An 11,365-nucleotide genomic window follows, 5' to 3' on the forward strand; every position below is an offset into this window, starting at 1 on the left:
AGCACTTTCACAGCATCATCTTTCAGGATTTGAAATAGCTCAACTGGAATTCCATCACCTGCACTAGCTTTGTTCATAGTGATGCTTTCTAAGGCCCACTTGACTTCACACTCCAGGATGTCTGGCTCTAGGTGAGTGATCACACCATCGTGATTATCTGGGTCATGAAGATCTTTTTTGTACAGTTGTTCTGTGTATTCTTGCCACCTCTTCTTAAAATCTTCTGCTTCTGTTAGGTCCCTACCATTTCTGTCCTTTATCGAGCCCATCTTTGCATGAAATGTTCCCTTGGTATCTCTAATTTTCTTGAAGAGATCTCTAGTCTTTCCCATTCTGTTGTTTTCCTCTATTTCTTTGCATTGATCACTGAGGAAGGCTTTCTTATCTCTTCTTGCTATTCTTTGGAACTCTGCATTCAGATGCTTATCTCTTTCCTTTTCTCCTTTGCTTTTTGCTTCTCTTCTTTTCACAGCTATTTGTAAGGCCTCCCCAGACAGCCATTTTGTTTTTTTGCATTTCTTTTCCGTGGGGATGGTCTTGATCCCTGTCTCCTGTACAATGTCATGAACCTCTGTCCATAGTTCATCAGGCACTCTATCTATCAGATCTAGTCCTTTAAATCTATTTCTCACTTCCACTATATAATCATAAGGGATTTGATTTAGGTCATACCTGAATGGTCTAGTGGTTTTCCCTACTTTCTTCAATTTAAGTCTGAATTTGGCAACAAGGAGTTCATGGTCTGAGCCACAGTCATCTCCTGGTCTATTTTTGTTGACTGTATAGAGCTTCTCCATCTTTGGCTGCAAAGAATATAATCAATCTGATTTTGGTGTTGACCATCTGGTGATGTCCATGTGTAGAGTCTTCTCTTGTGTTGTTGGAAGAGGGTGTTGCTATGACCAGTGCATTTTCTTGGCAAAACTCTATTAGTCTTTGCCCTGCTTCATTCCTGGTCTGAGCCACCAGGGAAGCCCAAAAGGGGATGCTGTGGCTGCATGGGCCAGGAAGTCCTCAACAAATCTTGAGATTCTTACATCTGCCAGGAGGTAGCCTTTCTTATTCACCTGATGAGGTTGCTGGGAACCTAAGACTTTGCAACTTCTGGAGACAACAGGGAGAAAGGAAAGATAAATGTTACAGTTTCACTTACAAAGGTATAATTTATCAAATTGCTGTAAGCTATAATTAGCTTAGCTTCCCTTGTGGCTCAGACAGTAAAGCAGCTGCCTACAATGCAGGATACCTGGGTTTGATCCCTGGGTTGGGAAGATCCTCTGGAGAAGGAAATGGCAACCCATTCCAGTACTCTTGCCTGGAAAATCCCATGGACAGAGGAGCCTGGTGGGCTACAGTCCATGGGGTTGCAAAGAGTTGGATATGACTGAGTGACTTCATTTCTCTTCATAATTAGCTTAAGGGGAAGGGTTTCCTTATAGCTGGTCACAATAAATACATTTGGTTCATAAGCAAAGCACAGTGATATATGTTTTTGAGACAAAGGGTTATATTTCAAATGTATTGACAGTTTATACAGTCCAGATCTGCATGTACAAAATGATTAGTGGATCATCTTGGCCCTTTACAAGAATAAGAGGAAAGGTTTACTCCTAAGGAGGTATGGCTAATGCAGATTCACAATACAAACTAAAGGGTAGGGAAGAGGCTCAAATAAGCAGAGGAAAATTTTTATGTTCAAATTTTTGTCTTGTCATGAAATATGACTTTATTTCATCAATTCCCCCTCTTATATCATTAATCGTTTAATGGAAAGCTTTAGGTGAATAAACATTTGGCCCCTCAATGCCAGGATTGTTGCTTACCTGTCCTGGCTCTACCATGTCCCTTCATGTTGCATCTTTATAGCTTGGTTCTTTCTTTCCTTTTAGGGTGTTGTACTAGTGAGATGTCTGGCATGGACTAGCGGTAAATTCCAAGTTGTCCAAGAGGACTTATGTCAGTGTTACCTCACATACGCATTTTTCATGTTCATTAATTTTTTGAGAACTATGGATGTGGTCAGCAGTGTCAAGCTTTTAGGTATCATTATTTTAATAGGAGTAGGTGATATACAGTGCAAAAGGCAAGAAACTCTCACTTTATAAGTCACACCAACTGTAATCAAAATTGTCAATTGGAGCAACAATGTCATTAAACAAAGGCTTAAGCCAAGATCCTCGTGTGTGTGTGTGTGTGTGTGTGTGTGTGTGTGTGTGTGTGTGTTAGTTGCTCAGTTGTGTCCAACTCTTTGCAACCCCATGGACTACAGGTTCCTCTGTCCATGGAATTCTCCAAGCAAAAATACTGGAGTAGGTAGCCATTCCAAACCATTTCCTCATATTTCCACTAAACTGGGAAAATGATCATTCAGAACAGAAATTTGATTCTTCATATGTGTCATAAGTTACACCAGAAGACATAGCAAGTATAAAAATTCAACATGCATTATGCATTATATCATCAATTTCCCCAATTTGTAAAAAAAATGCACTGGTCATAGCAAACACCCTCTTCCAACAACATAAGAGAAGACTCTACACATGGACATCACCAGATGGTCAACACCGAAATCAGATTGATTATATTCTTTGCAGCCAAAGATGGAGAAGCTCTATACAGTCAACAAAAACAAGACCAGGAGCTGACTGTGGCTCAGATCAAGAACTCCTTATTGCCAAATTCAGACTTAAATTGGAGAAAGTAGGGAAAACCACTAGACCATTCAGGTATGACCTGAATCCCTTATGATTATACAGTGGAAGTGAGAAATAGATTTAAGGGACTAGATCTGATAGATAGAGTGCCTGATGAACTATGGAATGAGGTTCGTGACATTGTACAGGAGACAGGGATCAAGACCATCCCCATGGAAAGAAATGCAAAAAAGCAAAATGGCTGTCTGTAAGGGAAGGCCTTACAAATAGCTGTGAAAAGAAGAGAAGCAAAAGCAAAGGAGAAAAGGAAAGAGATAAGCATCTGAATACAGAGTTCCAAAGAATAGCAAGAAGAGATAAGAAAGCCTTCCTCAGTGATCAATGCAAAGAAATAGAGGAAAACAACAGAATGGGAAAGACTAGAGATCTCTTCAAGAAAATTAGAGACACCAAGGGAATATTTCATGCAAAGATGGGCTCGATAAAGGACAGAAATGGTAGGGACCTAACAGAAGCAGAAGATTTTAAGAAGAGGTGGCAAGAATACACAGAGGAACTGTATAAAAAAGATCTTCATGACCCAGATAATCATGACGGTGTGATCACTCACCTAGAGCCAGACATCCTGGAGTGTGAAGTCAAGTGGGCCTTAGAAAGCATCACTATGAACAAAGCTAGTGGAGGTGATGGAATTCCAGTTGAGGTATTTCAAATCCTGAAAGATGATGCTGTGAAAGTGCTGCACTCAATATGCCAGAAAATTTGGAAGAGTCAGCAGTGGCCACAGGACTGGAAAAGGTCAGTTTTCATTCCAATCCCAAAGAAAGGCAATGCCAAAGAATGCTCAAACTACCGCACAATTGCACTCATCTCACACGCTAGTAAAGTAATGCTCAAAATTCTCCAAGCCAGGCTTCAGCAATACGTGAACTGTGAACTTCCAGATGTTCAAGCTGGTTTTAGAAAAGGCAGAGGAACCAGAGATCAAATTGCCAACATCTGCTGGATCATCAAAAAAGCAAGAGAGTTCCAGAAAAACATCTATTTCTGCTTTATTGACTATGCCAAAGCCTTTGATTGTGTAGATCACAATAAACTGTGGAAAATTCTTAAAGAGATGGGAATACCAGACCACCTGACCTGCCTCGTGAGAAACCTATATACAGGTCAGGAAGCAACAGTTAGAACTGGACATGGAACAACAGACTGGTTCCAAATAGGAAAAGGAGTATGTCAAGGCTGTATATTGTCACCCTGCTTATTTAACTTCTATGCAGAGTACATCATGAGAAACGCTGGGCTGGAAGAAGCACAAGCTGGAATCAAGATTGCCGGGAGAAATATCAATAACCTCAGATATGCAGATGACACCACCCTTATGGCAGAAAGTGAAGAGTAATTAAAGAGCCTCTTGATGAAAGTAAAAGAGGAGAGTGAAAAAGTTGGCTTAAAGCTCAACATTCAGAAAACAAAGATCATGGCATCTGGTCCCATCACTTCATGGGAAATAGATGGGGAAACAGTGGAAACAGTGTCAGACTTTATTTTTCTGGGCTCCAAAATCACTGCAGATGGTGACTGCAGCCATGAAATTAAGACGCTTACTCCTTGGAAGGAAAGTTATGACCAACCTAGATAGTATATTGAAAAGCAGAGACATTACTTTGCCAACAAAGGCCCGTCTAGTCAAGGCTATGATTTTTCCAGTGGTCATGTATGGATGTGAGAGTTGGACTGTGAAGAAAGCTGAGCTCCGAAGAATTGACGCTTTTGAACTGTGGTGTTGGAGAAGACTCTTGAGAGTCCCTTGGACTGCAAGGAGATCCAACCGGTCCATTCTGAAGAAGATCAGCCCTGGGATTTCTTTGGAAGGAATGATGCTAAAGCTGAAACTCCAGTACTTTGGCCATGTCATGCAAAGAGTTGACTCATTGGAAAAGACTCTGATGCTGGGAGGGATTGGGGGCAGGAGGAGAAGGGGACGACAGAGGATGAGATGGCTGGATGGCATCACTGAGTTGATGGACGTTGAGTCTGAGTGAACTCCGGGAGTTGGTGATGGACAGGGAGGCCTGGCATGCTGGGACTCATGGGGTCGCAAAGAGTCGGAAACAACTGAGCGACTGAACTGAACTGAACTCCCTCATTTTGTAAGGCCACTTTTCTCATCATAGAGACTTCAGAATTGGGCAAACTATTGGCTTGATGACTATCATTCAAAGTTTGCTCAGTAAATTTTGTTAAAGCCACTATGTGATTAATGATATCTTCCATTCTAAGTGAAGGAATGAATATACTGGCCAAATGATCATACCATTGGAAAACTGATAGAAAATCAGCATGCAAACATCAAAGGCAGATTGACAAGCACTGTTTCCAAGGCTACACATAGGTGACCTTGGCCCCAAAAGAAACCAACTGTGCATATTCCTCACCAACCTGGGGAGAGCCAAGGCCATAAACTTGTTCCACAAATCTACTGGTCCCTTTAGGAACTACCCAATATTTAGCATCTGGTGAAAAGGAATATTCATGGCCAGGTTCAAAGCAGGTTAAACTGTCCAGTAAGAAGATCCCACTTAGTAATATTGGCAGTAATGGTAGCTTGCATGGTACTAGGGCTTCTTTCTTTTAAGCCAAATGTCTAAGGGCCATTCAACTAGAACCTTGGAGAGGAGAAATCTACCAATACTGGAGTACTGAATGCAGTAATTGGCCACACGTCCACCAACTGGATTGATTTTTGAAATTTGCAAATGAGTGAGCCCAAGGAATAAATACATTTTGTTCATAAGTAAGATATGAACAATTATCAAAGTAATTAGTACATAGTCCTGGTCCAGTAACTTGGGTCAGCTGTCTAGTTCAGAAGATGTCATCATTTTGTCCTGGTCTGGTAGTGTTGGTCTAAGTTGAAGTTGGGTGTCCAAAACAGGAGTGGCAATTACACAGGCTCTTTTAAGTTGGCTAAGCTGGAAATTTTTATAAGGAATCTCAAAGTAAACTTTTAAGAGGCATCAAGGCTGGGAAAGTCATGTCAAGGACTTGCCATCACATTCTGCCTGCAATAGCTACAGACTGTCTTCTTAAGGTCCTCAAGATATCTTGCAATTCCTGCACCTACCAGGAAGTGGCCTTTCTTATTCACCTGATAAGGCTGCTGGGAACCTAAGAGTTTTCAATTTCTGGAGAGAACAGGTAGAGAGAAAAGATAAATGTTACAATTCTACATACAAAGGCATAATTTACCAAATTGTTGTAAGTCATAATTAACTCAAGGGAACGATTAAAAATCAGTAATATTTCAGATAAAAAAAACCACAAAAATATTATAACCATATTCATCATTTCCCTCAATCCTATGTGACTAATTCTTGATCTTAATATTCTGTTAACAGTTTTATGAAGCCATCAGGCTTTTCCATTAGAATTCTTTCATTTCTTACCCAGTTCAGCACTATGACCTAAAAGTTACCAGAAGCTTGTGTTTGTCATAAAGTTCTTTCTATGAATCTTCTTGAAGATCAAGTATTTGTGTGTGTGTTTTTTTTTTTGCAAAAACATCAGTAAAACAATAACTATAAATGACAAGACTTGGCAAGGTTAGAAAGCTGATTACAATGTAACTGACAACGTTGGTTATTGCTGTGGCAAAAGACATATTAGGATAATAGTAGAATTATTACTGCTAACATTTTACTAGGACACAATCAACTTTTACAAATTTCACACAATCTCTAGAACATTCATATCATGACGTTTACCTAATACAACATAAGAAGGTTATTAGCACTCATTGGACAACGTTTTCCATGTAATTTAACACACCAAATAAGACCAAATCTTATTGAGAAAACGAATCTTTTGAGTTGTTCCAGGGGCCCTTTAGAAAGTCACAAAGGTCAATGAAACCTCAATTAGAATCTGATCTTTGAGAAGTTTGTAAAAAATATCAAAAGATTTCAAAACACTTAGTCAATAAGATCATAGGTCATTGTGGGACAATGCTTATTTTCTTAACCAAAGTAACAATAAGTAACAAAAGTCTACAAGCAATAAATGCTGGAGAGGGTGTGGAGAAAAGGGAATCCTCTTACACTGTTGGTGGGAATGCAAACTATTACAGCCACTATGGAGAACAGTGTGGAGATACCTTAAAAAACTGGAAATAGAACTGCCTTATGACCCAGTAATCCCACTGCTGGGCATACACACCGAGGAAACCAGAACTGAAAGAGACATGTGTACCCCAATGTCCATTGCAGCACTGTTTATAATAGCCAGGACATGGATGCAACCTAGCTGTCCATCAGCAGATGAATGGATAAGAAAGCTGTGGTACATATACACAATGGAGTATTACTCAGCCATTAAAAAGAATACATTTGAATCAGTTCTAATGAGGTGGATAAAACTGGAGCCTATTATACAGAGTGAAGTAAGCCAGAAAGAAAAACACCAATACAGTATACTAACACATATATACAGAATTTAGAAAGATGGTAATGGTAACCCTGTATGGGAGACAGCAAAAGAGACATAGATGTATAGAACAGTCTTTTGTACTCTGTGGGAGAGGGAGAGGGTGGCATGATTTGGGAGAATGGCGCTGAAACATGTACAATATCATATATGAAATGAATTGCCAGTCCAGGTTCGATGCATGCCCCAGGATGCTTGGGGCTGGTGCACTGGGATGACCCAGAGGGATGGTATGGGGAGGGAGGGGGGCTCAGGATGGGGAACACATGTACACCCATGGCAGATTCATGCTGATGTATGGCAAAACCAATACAATATTGTAAAGTAATTAGCATCCAATTAAAATAAATAAATTTATATTAAAAAATTCAAAAGCTAATATAGAAAGTTATAACACATTACTTAAAAGGTAAGTAAATGTTACAATCTGTAATCAATATGTTATCTCATTTATATTTAATTTATTTAATACTTTCATCATATCAAGTTATTTTCCTTGCTGGAAAATTTTATAACAGGAATAATAAAATCTTATTTGACTTCTAGTAGAACTTTCAGATGTACAAGCTGGATTTAGAAAAGGCAGAGGAACCAGAGCTCAAGTTGCCAATATCTGTTGGATCATAGAAAAAGCAAGAAAATTTCAGAAAAACATCTACTTCTGCTTCATTGATTATGCTAAAGCCTTTGTGTGGATCACAACAAACTGGAAAATTCTTAAAGAGATGGGAATACCAGACCACCTTATCTGCCTCCTGAGAAATCTATAGGCAGGTTAAGAAGCAAGAGTTAGAACCAGCCATGAAACAATGGACTGGATCAAAATTGGGAAAGGAATACATGGCTGTATATTGTCATTCTGCTTATTTAACTTATATGCAGAGTAAATCATGTGAAATGCCAGGCTAGATGAATCACAAGCTGGAATCAAGATTGCTGGGAGAATATCAACAACCTCAGATATGCAGATAATACCCACCTAATGACAGAAAGTGAAGAGAAACTAAAGAGCCTCTTGATGAAGGTGAAAGAAGAGAGTGAAAAAGCTAACTTAAAACTCAACATTCAAAAAACTAAGATCATGGCATCCAGTCCCATCACTTCATGGCAAATAGATGGGGAAACAGTGGAAACAGTAACAGATTATTTTCTTGGGCTCCAAAACAAAATCACTGTGGATGGTGACTGCAACCATGAAATGAGAAGAGGTTTGCTCTTTGAAGGAAAAGATATGATAAACCTAGACAGCATATTAAAAAGCAGACAGCATCTTGCTGACAAATGTCCATCTAGTCAGAGCTATGGTTTTTCCAGTAATCATGTATGGATGTGAGAGGTGGACCAGAAAGAAGGCTAAGAGCTGAAGCACCAATGCTTTCAAACTGTGGTGCTGGAGAAGACTCTTGAGTCCCTTGGTCATCAAAGAGATTAAGCCAGTCAATCCTAAAGGAAATCAATCCTGAATATTCATTGGAAGGACTGATGCTGAAGCTCCAACACTTTGGCCACCTGATGTGAAGAGCCGACTCATTAGAAAAGACTCTGATATTGGGAAAGATTGAAGGCAGGAGGAGAAGGGGACAACAGAGAATGAGATGGTTGGATGGTATCACTGACTCAATGGACATGAGCTTGAGCAAACTCTGGGAGACAGTGAAGGTCAGGGAGGTGTGGCATGCTGCGGTCCAAGGGGTCACAAAAAATCGGACATGACTTAGTGACTGAACAACAACAGGAATAATAAAAGTATTATACTTAATGTTAATGACTCTAAAGACATGCCTATATTAATTAAACCAACAACTTAATTTCATTCATTAATCATTAATCTTAGATCTCATGATCCTGAAGTTCATTTGGGTTAGTTTTTTAAAATATTTCTGAGTATTTATATAAGTGCTTAATTTCCTTTATGCCCATTAAATAGAGCTCTTTTAGAGATTAACATTGGCAATCTTACACATCTACAACACACACAGAGATAATGATGTGGCGGTGAATAAAAAGTTAGGTGGGTAAAGCTACTATGTTGGCAGAGCATAGTAGAGGAAAAGGAACTGGAACGATATCAAGGAGTCTGGAAAAGTCATTTCAACCATTTGGACCTCATCTGAAAAGGTAAGTTTTAGATTAAAAATGTAAGAAAGCTTTCAGTTATACAAGTGTTAGCAAACCTCTCAAATTCAAGCTTGGGTGTCCAATGTGCAGCCCAAACCAAATACTGAAACACCAGTGTGCATGGAGAAAGGTTTATTTGATTTGGCCAAACTGAGAACACTAGAAGCAAGATTGCTTAGCTTCCTCTTAACAAAGAAGCTAAGTGGGGGAATTTTACATGGTTAGGAAGCAAGAGAGAGGGAGTTTTAGGGAACTGAGGGGGGAAATCTATGTTTCTTCAGTCTCAGAAAACCACTGGTGCAACCAGACTTCTGGGTGCCAGCAGCTGATCATATCTTCCTTAAAGTCATCCATTTCTTCTGCAACACAAACTCATAAATTCTCCTTGTGACCCTGGTGTTATCTCCTCCTGCCTGACCAAGAAATTGCATTTCAGCAGCTAAAAGTTATATCATGAAAACAAGGGGTGCTGGGCAGGGAGCAAGGAGCCAACATGTGTGAGCAAACAAGGCCCTGCTGCTGCTAAGTTGCATCAGTCATGTCCAACTCTGTGCAACCCCATAGATGGAAGCCCACCAGAATCCTCCATCCCTGGGATTCTCCAGGCAAGAATACTGGAGTGGGTTGCCATTTCCTTCTCCAGTGCATGAAAGTGAAAAGTGAAAGTGAAGTCACTCAGTTGTGTCTCTTTGCAACCCCATGGACTCTTTGCGACCCCGTGGACTGTAGTCCACCAGGCTCCTCCATCCATGGGATTCTCCAGGTAAGAGTACTGGAGTGGGTTGCCATTGCCTTTTCTGCAAACAAGGCCTAATCAGAATTTATTTTTCTCTAGTTGCTAAGTGTTAGGGGGTACTAAAATCACAAGGGGCCTGGCTAATCACAAGGGACCCAGCTAAACACAAGGGACCCAGCCACACAGGTCTATATTTCAGTCAAAATGGACTTTTTAATTAGAAAAGAAGAAACAAGAAGTTAATCTTTTCTACAAACAAAAACTAAAAAAAATAAAAACAGTATATCAGAAAAAATATATCATGATCACTCAGATCACTAGAATAACAACAACAACAACAACAACAAAACCCTGAAAGCAAAATACTTGACCAGTCTCACAAAACGCTGGAATACCAACACAGTTAAAGTAGTGGTCCCCAATCTTTTTGGCATCAGAGATGGGTTTCGTGGAAGGTAATTTTTCCAGGGACAGAGGCAGAGGTAATGCGGGCAGTGGGGAGCAGCAGATGAAGCTTCACTTGCATGTCGCTCACCTCTTGCTGTGTGGCCTGGGTTCCTAATAGGCGATGGACTGGTATCAGTCTGCAGACCAGGGTTTGGGGATCTCTGACTTAAGGAACTATCACATTTTTAGTGGGTATAATGATGCAAGCAGAAATGGGGAGAAAAAAAACTTGCCTTATGTTTTATATTTTTGCATTACGTCCATTGTTGTTTATATATAATTACAAGCCAACAGACCCTGGAGAAAGAAATGGCAACGCACTCCAGGATTCTTGTCTGGAAAATCCCACAGACAGAGAGGCCTGGTGGGTTACACCCCATGGGGTCGCAAACAGTTGGACACGACTTAGCAACCAACACACACAAGCCAACAAAACTTAGCAAAACGTTTCTCCATTAGCTTTGATAGCTGAATCTTTTCCACTTGTGCCTGAGGTTGAAAGGAAATTTACATAGATCAATACAACATATAGATCAACTTATGTTACCAGTGCTATGCTAATTATTTGAGAGATAAATGTTGCTATATGAGCAAATGAGTTATCTGCTAGATAAATATTAGATTGGCTCATCCCTTGAAACTTGTAGTCATTTTTTGAAAATACATATAATTATAAATTACGAGGCCCAAGCAATCTTTTAGTTCCCCTTCCCTTAGTTCACCTTCCAGAAGGCCTAACGATAGACAAAGCCTTAAAGAAAGTAAAGTTTGGGGACCTTTTTTTTTTTTTAAGTGATGTGAATTACTCTCTGTTCTGGATTTCAAAGATGCCAATTTAACGTGGGCTATATATAATTTATGGAGAAGGCAATGGCACCCCACTCCAGTACTCTTGTCTGGAAAATCCCATGGATGGAGGAGCCTGGTA

Source organism: Bubalus bubalis, chromosome 10 (assembly GCF_019923935.1).
Source record: "Bubalus bubalis isolate 160015118507 breed Murrah chromosome 10, NDDB_SH_1, whole genome shotgun sequence".
In the NCBI taxonomy this organism is placed as follows: domain Eukaryota; kingdom Metazoa; phylum Chordata; class Mammalia; order Artiodactyla; family Bovidae; genus Bubalus; species Bubalus bubalis.